The sequence below is a fragment of the Macaca fascicularis genome, chromosome 20 (genome assembly GCF_037993035.2).
Source record: "Macaca fascicularis isolate 582-1 chromosome 20, T2T-MFA8v1.1".
Taxonomy (NCBI): Eukaryota; Metazoa; Chordata; class Mammalia; order Primates; family Cercopithecidae; genus Macaca; species Macaca fascicularis.
The window spans coordinates 67,269,460-67,276,889 of NC_088394.1; positions in this window are offsets into that span (position 1 = coordinate 67,269,460).

Genomic DNA, 7,430 nt, shown 5'->3' on the forward strand with positions numbered 1-7,430 from the left:
TGATTACTTAAACTTTCTAAGGCAGGGCTTCCATGATGAATATGTGTGTGTGTGTATATATATATAATATGTATTATATTTTATATATATACACATGAAACCTATGCACACGCATGTGTTCACATCCTCGTTCACTTATGTTTGAATGTGCACAGGAAAAAGTTTGGAAAAATACACATGAAACAGTTACCAGATCATTCTCTAGAAATTCTAGAGCCACCACGCCTGGCCTGGAAAAAAATATATATACACACACACATATATGTATATACACACACACGTATACATATATGTACATACATATACACACATATATGTATATATACACGTATATATATTATGTATGGTGCTTTGAAAAATATTTGTTGAATTGAATAGGTGAATTTCTTAATCGCAGGCCCACTGCTGACATGTAGCGATGTGTGTATAGATTTTTGACCTTCCAAACACTTTCACAATCACAAGCATAGCTAGCAACCTGTGTTGCCTAGGCTGGTCTTCAGCTCTTGGCCTCAAGCCATCCTCCCACCTTGGCCTCCCAAAGTGCTGGGATTACAAACATGAGCCACCACGCCCTGCCCAGCAACAAAAAACTGACTATTAAAGAAAACAGTGGCCAAGGGTATATATGTGCAAGAGTTCATCACCAAGCACAGTGAGTGACGGCTGCAGTAGCTTGCTGTTTTGTAGTCCTCTTCCCTCTGCAGTATGCTTGCATCACTTTTTCTTCTCAGAATGGTCCAGTGACAAACATACTTGACAGGTCACTGCCTTTAGGGATCTCACAGTCAAGAGAGGGACAGACTTGGGTTTGATCACTCAGCCATATGACGATGAAAGTGAACATAAAATGCTGTAGGAGCATATGGGGGAGAGAATGGTGGGGTTGAAGGAGTGTCCAAGGAAGGCTTCTGAAGTAGCCACTTTTGAGCCACATGTTAAAAAGTTAGCCAGGTGAATGGAATACTATGCAGCCATAAAAAAGGATGAGTTCACATCCTTTGTAGGGACATGGATGAAGCCAGAAACCATCATTCTGAGCAAACTATCGCAAGGATAGAAAAGCAAGCACTGCATGTTCTCACTCATAGGTGGGAACTGAACAATGAGATCACTTGGACACAGGAAGGGGAACATCAGACACTAGGGCCTGTTGTGGGGTGGGAGGAGGGGGGAGGGATGGCATTAGGAGAGATACCTAATGTAAATGACGAGTTAATGCGTGCAGCACACCAACACGGCACACGTATACATATGTAACAAATCTGCACATTGTGCACATGTACCATAGAACAAAGTATAATGATAATAATAATAAAAACAGTTTAAGAACTAAATAAATGGAGAAGTATGCCCTTTAAAATAAAAAAAAAAAAAGCCAGGTGAAGAGGATACAGGATCAGGCCTACACCTGAGGTGAACCGAGGCCCTGAGAGGTTCTTCTCTAGAGACCCTGTGTGTTCCCATTATGCTCATACAGCTGAGCCTGTGAACTATGAACCAGCCTCATGTGGTACATACTCCCCCGGAGTCTCTCATAAAGAAAGTGTCCCCACTCCTTCACTGAGAGATTTGCCCAAATGGTCATATTTAAATCCACAGGAGGCTGGGCATGGTGTCTCACGCCTGTAATCCCAGCACTTTGGGAGGCTGAGGTGGGTGGATCACTTGAGTCCAGGAGTTGAGGCCACCCTGGGCAACATAGCGAAACCCTGTCCCTACCAAAAATTAGCTGGATGTGGTGGCGCGCACCTGTTGTCCCAACTACTCGGGAGGCTGAGGCCCCAGAATCACTTGAGCCCAGGAGGTGGAGGTTGCATTGAACTGAGATCATGCTACTGCACTCCAGCCTGGGTGACAGAGTGAGACTCTATCACAAAAAATATAAAACAAATAAATAAATACATAAAATAAATACATAGGGAGCACATAATTCCAAAACGTAGAGATTAAGCATTGAGTTACCCAATGATTGTGGCAGTGGCCTCAATGCCTATCCATCTGGAGACCTCCTATAACAGTCTGGGTGGAGATCGGTGCATTTCATAACCTAACATGTCAATTTACTTTGTCCCAAAGATGCCTAGCTAGTTCTTCCTTGGAGGCCACCATCACACAGCTTCCATGGGAAGTCGTGAGACAGGGAGATAGACCAGTGGAATCAGTGTCTTCAGTTCGTTTGGAACTTTGGCCAAATCACTAAACTCCTTGCCTTGGTTTACTACATTATTTCCCGCCATATCTGCCAAAACAAGCCTAGTTTTATCTGAAGATCTAGGAAGATGATCTATGTTAAAATGTCTCTGTAAAGAGGCCTACAGATAAAAGCCTCCACCCAGACTGTTATAGGAGGTCTCCAGATGGACAGGCATTGAGATTACTGCCACAATCATTGGGTAACTCAATTCTTAATCTCCACATTTTAGGAAACCCAGAAAATATTAATCAGACTCTTAGAATGTTCATGCACTATGAGTGGGCCAAAAGGAGGTATAAGCTATGATTCCTACCCTGAGGAGTTCACAGACTCACAGAGGAGTTTGGATACAAAAACAAATTAACCGTACTGCAATATGAAAGTGCTGTAATAGAGGAAGGTTCAGAGAGCTATGGAAATAAGGATAAGGAAGTAATTAATTCTCGCCAAGCATCTTCCTGTGGGCCACCAGTGGGAGGAGAGACCCTCTGGGAGGAGGGAACTGCTGGAGGACAGCCCTAGTGGTGTGAGGGCACAGGGCTTGTTGAAGGAAGAGGCAAAGTCTGGTTTGGGGTGCCCAACATTGGGGTACATGAGTAAGGACAGGAGACAAGGCTGGGAACCCGAGATACTCATGGCCCAGGATTTTAAGCCTTATCCAGTAGAACTGGGAGCCAGTAGAGACCTTTTCAAAGATAATAGGCTGGGCGCAGGGGATCATGCCTATAATCCCAGCACTTTGGGAGGCTGAAGCGGGTGGATCACTTGAGGTCAGGAGTTCGAGACCAGCTTGGCCAACATGATGAAACCCTGTGTCTACCAAAAATACAAAAATTAGCTGGGGGTGGTAGCAGATGCCTGTAATCCCAGCTACTCAGGAGGCTGAGGCAGGAGAATCGATTGAACCTGAGAGGCGGAGGTTGCCGTGAGCTGAGATTGCACCACTGCACTCCAGCCTGGGCAACAGAGTGAGACTCTGTCTCAAAAAAAAAAAACCAAAGATGTAAATGTAGGAACACCAGTACCCAATGGTTACCATTCACTGAGTGCCTGACCTAGGCCAGGAACCATGTTAAGTACTTAACGTTTGTTGTCTCTTTTGACCTTTATAACAACCTATAAGAGAGGTGCTATTATTACTTCCCTTTTACAGAAGATGAAACTGAGGCTTAGAGAGGTAAGGAACTTACCAAAGATCACCCAATAAGCAATAGAGCTGGGGTTCTCACCTCAAACTCAGATGGTGGTTTTTGTGTGTTTTTCTTCAAATTACCATATTAGCGAATGCAGGCAGATTGACAGCCAGCAATACCAAAGACAGAAAGGCTAGCTACGCTTATGAAAGTGTTTGGAAGGTCAAAAATCTATACACACATCGCTACATGTCAGCAGTGGGCCTGCAATGAAGAAATTCACCTATTCAATTCAACAAATAGTTTTCAAAGCACCATACATAAGGTCCTATGCTAGAGAAAAGCAAAGGTGACCTGAAGAACCTCACTTCCAGGAGCTTCCAGTCTAGTGGAAGAAATAGAAAAGCGTGCAGAGATACGTGTTTCACAAAGCAGACGGATGCCGGAAAAAAGGGGCAGTGTGTACCCTGGATTTCGATACTGGAAGTGGCAGCATTTGACATCTTGAGGTGAGTGAGCTCATGTGAACATTTCCAAGTTCTTTATCTGCAAGAGCAGAAGTGAGGATGGAAGCGGCCAGGCACGGTGGCTCACTCCTGTAATCCCAGCACTTTGGGAGGCTGAGGCGGGCGAATCACCTGAGGTTAGGAGTTTGAGACCAGCCTGGACAACGTGGTAAAACCCTGTCTCTACTAAAAATACAAAAATTAGCCAGGCGTGGTGTCAGGTGCCTGTAACCCAGCTACTCGGGAGGCCGAGGCACAAAAATCACTTGAACCGAGGAGGCAGAGGCTGCAGTGAGCCAAGATGGCGCCACTGCACGCCAGCCTGGGCGACAGAAGGAGACCCTGTCTCAAAAAAAAAAATGGTGAGAATGGAAGAAATATTACTGAAGAGGTAGCACCCAGCTAGAGTGAGGTGCATATTGGAAGGGGCGGCGTACTAGGTGAGGAGGACTGGAAGGTTGAGGTTTGAAGCCCACGGTCTGCAAAACAGTGATGTCATTAACAAAAATAAGGAAGTCAAGAAGCAGGAAATCTGAACATGAAATAGAATCTGGAAGAAATGCCAAACTTCGGCCAGGCACACTGGCTCACGCATGTAATCCCAGCACTATGGGAGGGTGAGGTGAGTGGATCACTTGAAGTCAGGAGTTCGAGACCAGCCTGGCCAACATGGTGAAACCCCATCTCTACTAAAAATTAAAAAGAAAAAATTAGCTGGGCGTGGTGGCGGGTGCCTGTTGTCCCAGCTACTCAGGAGGCTGAGGCAGGAGAATTGCTTGAACCCAGGAGACAGAGGTTGCAGTGAGCCGAGATCGCGCCATTGCACTCCAGCCTGGGTGACAGAGCAAGACTCTGTCTCAAAAAAATAGAACAATACCTTTCAACATGGTAATTATATTACTTGCGCCAAAAGACAATGTTCTGAAATTTCTGAGTGATGCTGAGGAGTCCAAAGCCTACCTTAGAAATTCTGATTCAGTAGATCTTGAATGGGGCTCATCAATTTGTGTTAAATTTTGAAATTTTGAGAAGATGGTTTATGGGCCACAACTGAGATATAATGGTGCTGCAATGCTCTAATGGTGCAAATGGGATGGAGGGGAATCGAAAGTGAAGCAGAGAAGATTGTATTAGATTGGCAAAGAGGAAGGCAAGCGGGACTCAGAGCTGATGGGATTCGGAACAGGTGGATTTAGATGGTTTGAGAATGAACAAGGGGGTGAGGGAGGCCTGAAGCACCAGAGTAAGGACATGGCAGATCCTAAGGACATGAATAAAGCAGAAAGCAGCAGTCAGGTGCTGGGGATCCCTTGTTTTCCATGTTTAATTCTCAGAATCCTTTCTTAGAGAATCCTGGAAGTTGGCCAGGCACGGTGGCTCACCCCTGTAATCTCAGCACATTGGGAGGCCGAGATGGGCAGAACACCTGAGGTCAGCAGTTCAAGACCAGCCTGGCCAACATAGTGAAACTCCATCTCTACAAAAATACAAACATTAGCCGGGCGTGGTGGTGGGTGCCTGTAATCCCAGCTACTTGGGGGGTTGAGGCAGGAGAAACACTTGAATCTGGGAGGTGGAGGTTACCCAGGAGGCAGAGGTTGTAGTGAGTCAAGGTTGCACCACTGCACTCCAGCCTGGGTGACAGAGCAAGACTCCATCTCAAAAAAAAAAAGGAAGGAGGGGATTCCTGGAAATTGAATTCTAACCTGGAAATCAGAAAGCTGGGAGATGTTTCCATTTAAGCATGGTGAAGGGGCTCTCTTGCACTCCGCCACTTCCTGATATTTCTGAGAACCAAATTCTGCCAAAGATGTGCAAAGTTAATCAAACCCAGCAAACCTGGGCTAGATCAAAGAAAAAGGCACGCCTGTTGGTCAGATCATCTCAGCTCTTGAGTCCTAGTGGCTGATGTTTATTTGTTCATCAGATCCAGGTGTTTTTGAGTACTTACCATTGGCTTCAGGCTGTTCTAGAGTATGTCAGGGTCATCCGTCAGTTGTCCGTGTTCTCTGCACTGTCTATTCCTTCTCTGCTCAACTAGCTCAACTCTCAGAAATTAGGAAAAGGAATGAAAAAGAAATGGAATGAAACCCAATACGTGTGGCTACTTCCTAAAGGTTTTAATGAGAGGCTCAATGGTGGAGCTCCGGAATTGTCAACAGCACAGGTATCTTTCACCTGAATTCCCCTTGCCCCCAACCCCACCCTGTCTTCATGTGTAATGGGCTGATACCCATAGTGAGATGGTGAACATTTAAATAGCATCTCAAGTCCTCAAGACAATACAATGTTCCCAGGAAAGGGATTCCACGGAGAAGGCCCCAGGTAGCCAGAAGAAGTAGTTCCAAGGTATTCCAAGATAATCCAAGGCATGGCTGATGCATATCGTGGACTGGATGCCCCAGATGACTCTGAACATTTGGCCTGTTCCTGCTTTCTCCTTCCCCTTCCCACCCCATGTCTCTTCCTGCTGAGAGCAGGACACACAGAGCTCATCTCTCTCTTTTCTTTTCTTTTTTTTTTTTTTTGAGATGGAGTCTCACTCTGTCACCCAGGTTGGAGTGCCGTGGCATGATCTCAGCTCAATGCAACCTCTGCCTCCAGGGTTCAAGCTATTCTCCTGCCTCTGCCTTCTGAGTAGCTGGGATTAAAGGCACCTACAACCATGCCCAGCGAATTTTTGTATTTTTAGTAAAGACGGGGTTTCACCATGTTGGCCAGGCTGGTCTCAAACTCCTGACCACAGGTGATTCACCTGACTCGGCCTCCCAAAGTGCAGGGATTACAGGTGTGAACCACAACGCCTGGCCAGAGCTTATCTCTTAATATTTCCAAATAAAGCTGTGGTAAGAACCTAACCGTCTGGTGTGACAAAAATAAAAAACTCTGACAACAAAAATTACTATTCAAAGTAAAGTATTATTTTAGGGTGACATTATTTTTTAAATTCACATTTTTCATTTGTTGTAACATGTAGCCGTTCTGTGAACACATAGATAAGAGGATACAATAGCTATTTGACAGTGTAGTTCTCAGAATATTTGCATATCCAAGAGATTATTTCAGCAAGTATACTTAGACTGACCCTATTAACCATTCACAATATTTTGTCTTGAATCCAATTCACACTCTATAGACACATCCAATTCACATTTCAGCTCTTATGCTGTTTTCCCTTTTAGACTGTATATTAGGAAATAAATCCCTAACATCAAATTTCATGACAACCTCTGCTCTGGCTGACATGATTGAAAGGGAATTTCACTCATCCCAGGTGATTCTATTTCTTAATTTGTTCTTTAGCATACCTGAGAAGCAGCTTGTTTTATGAAGTCCAATTTAGGGGGTGGAGGCTGCTGGTGCAGAATTCACAACCGGCAGCAGCCGTGGCAACGCCAGAGGATGACTGCAAGAAGTCCTTTGAAGCGGCAGCATTGACAGCCAGAGAGGAATTCCCAGGCATGAATGGCTTCGCCACTTGTGCCCAGGCCAGCTCTGCCAAGCTAGCCAACAGAGCATCCAAGATAAAGGTAGATCAGATGAAAATAACGTGATGGTCGAAACATAGGCATACGGTCGGGTGCAGTGGCTCAC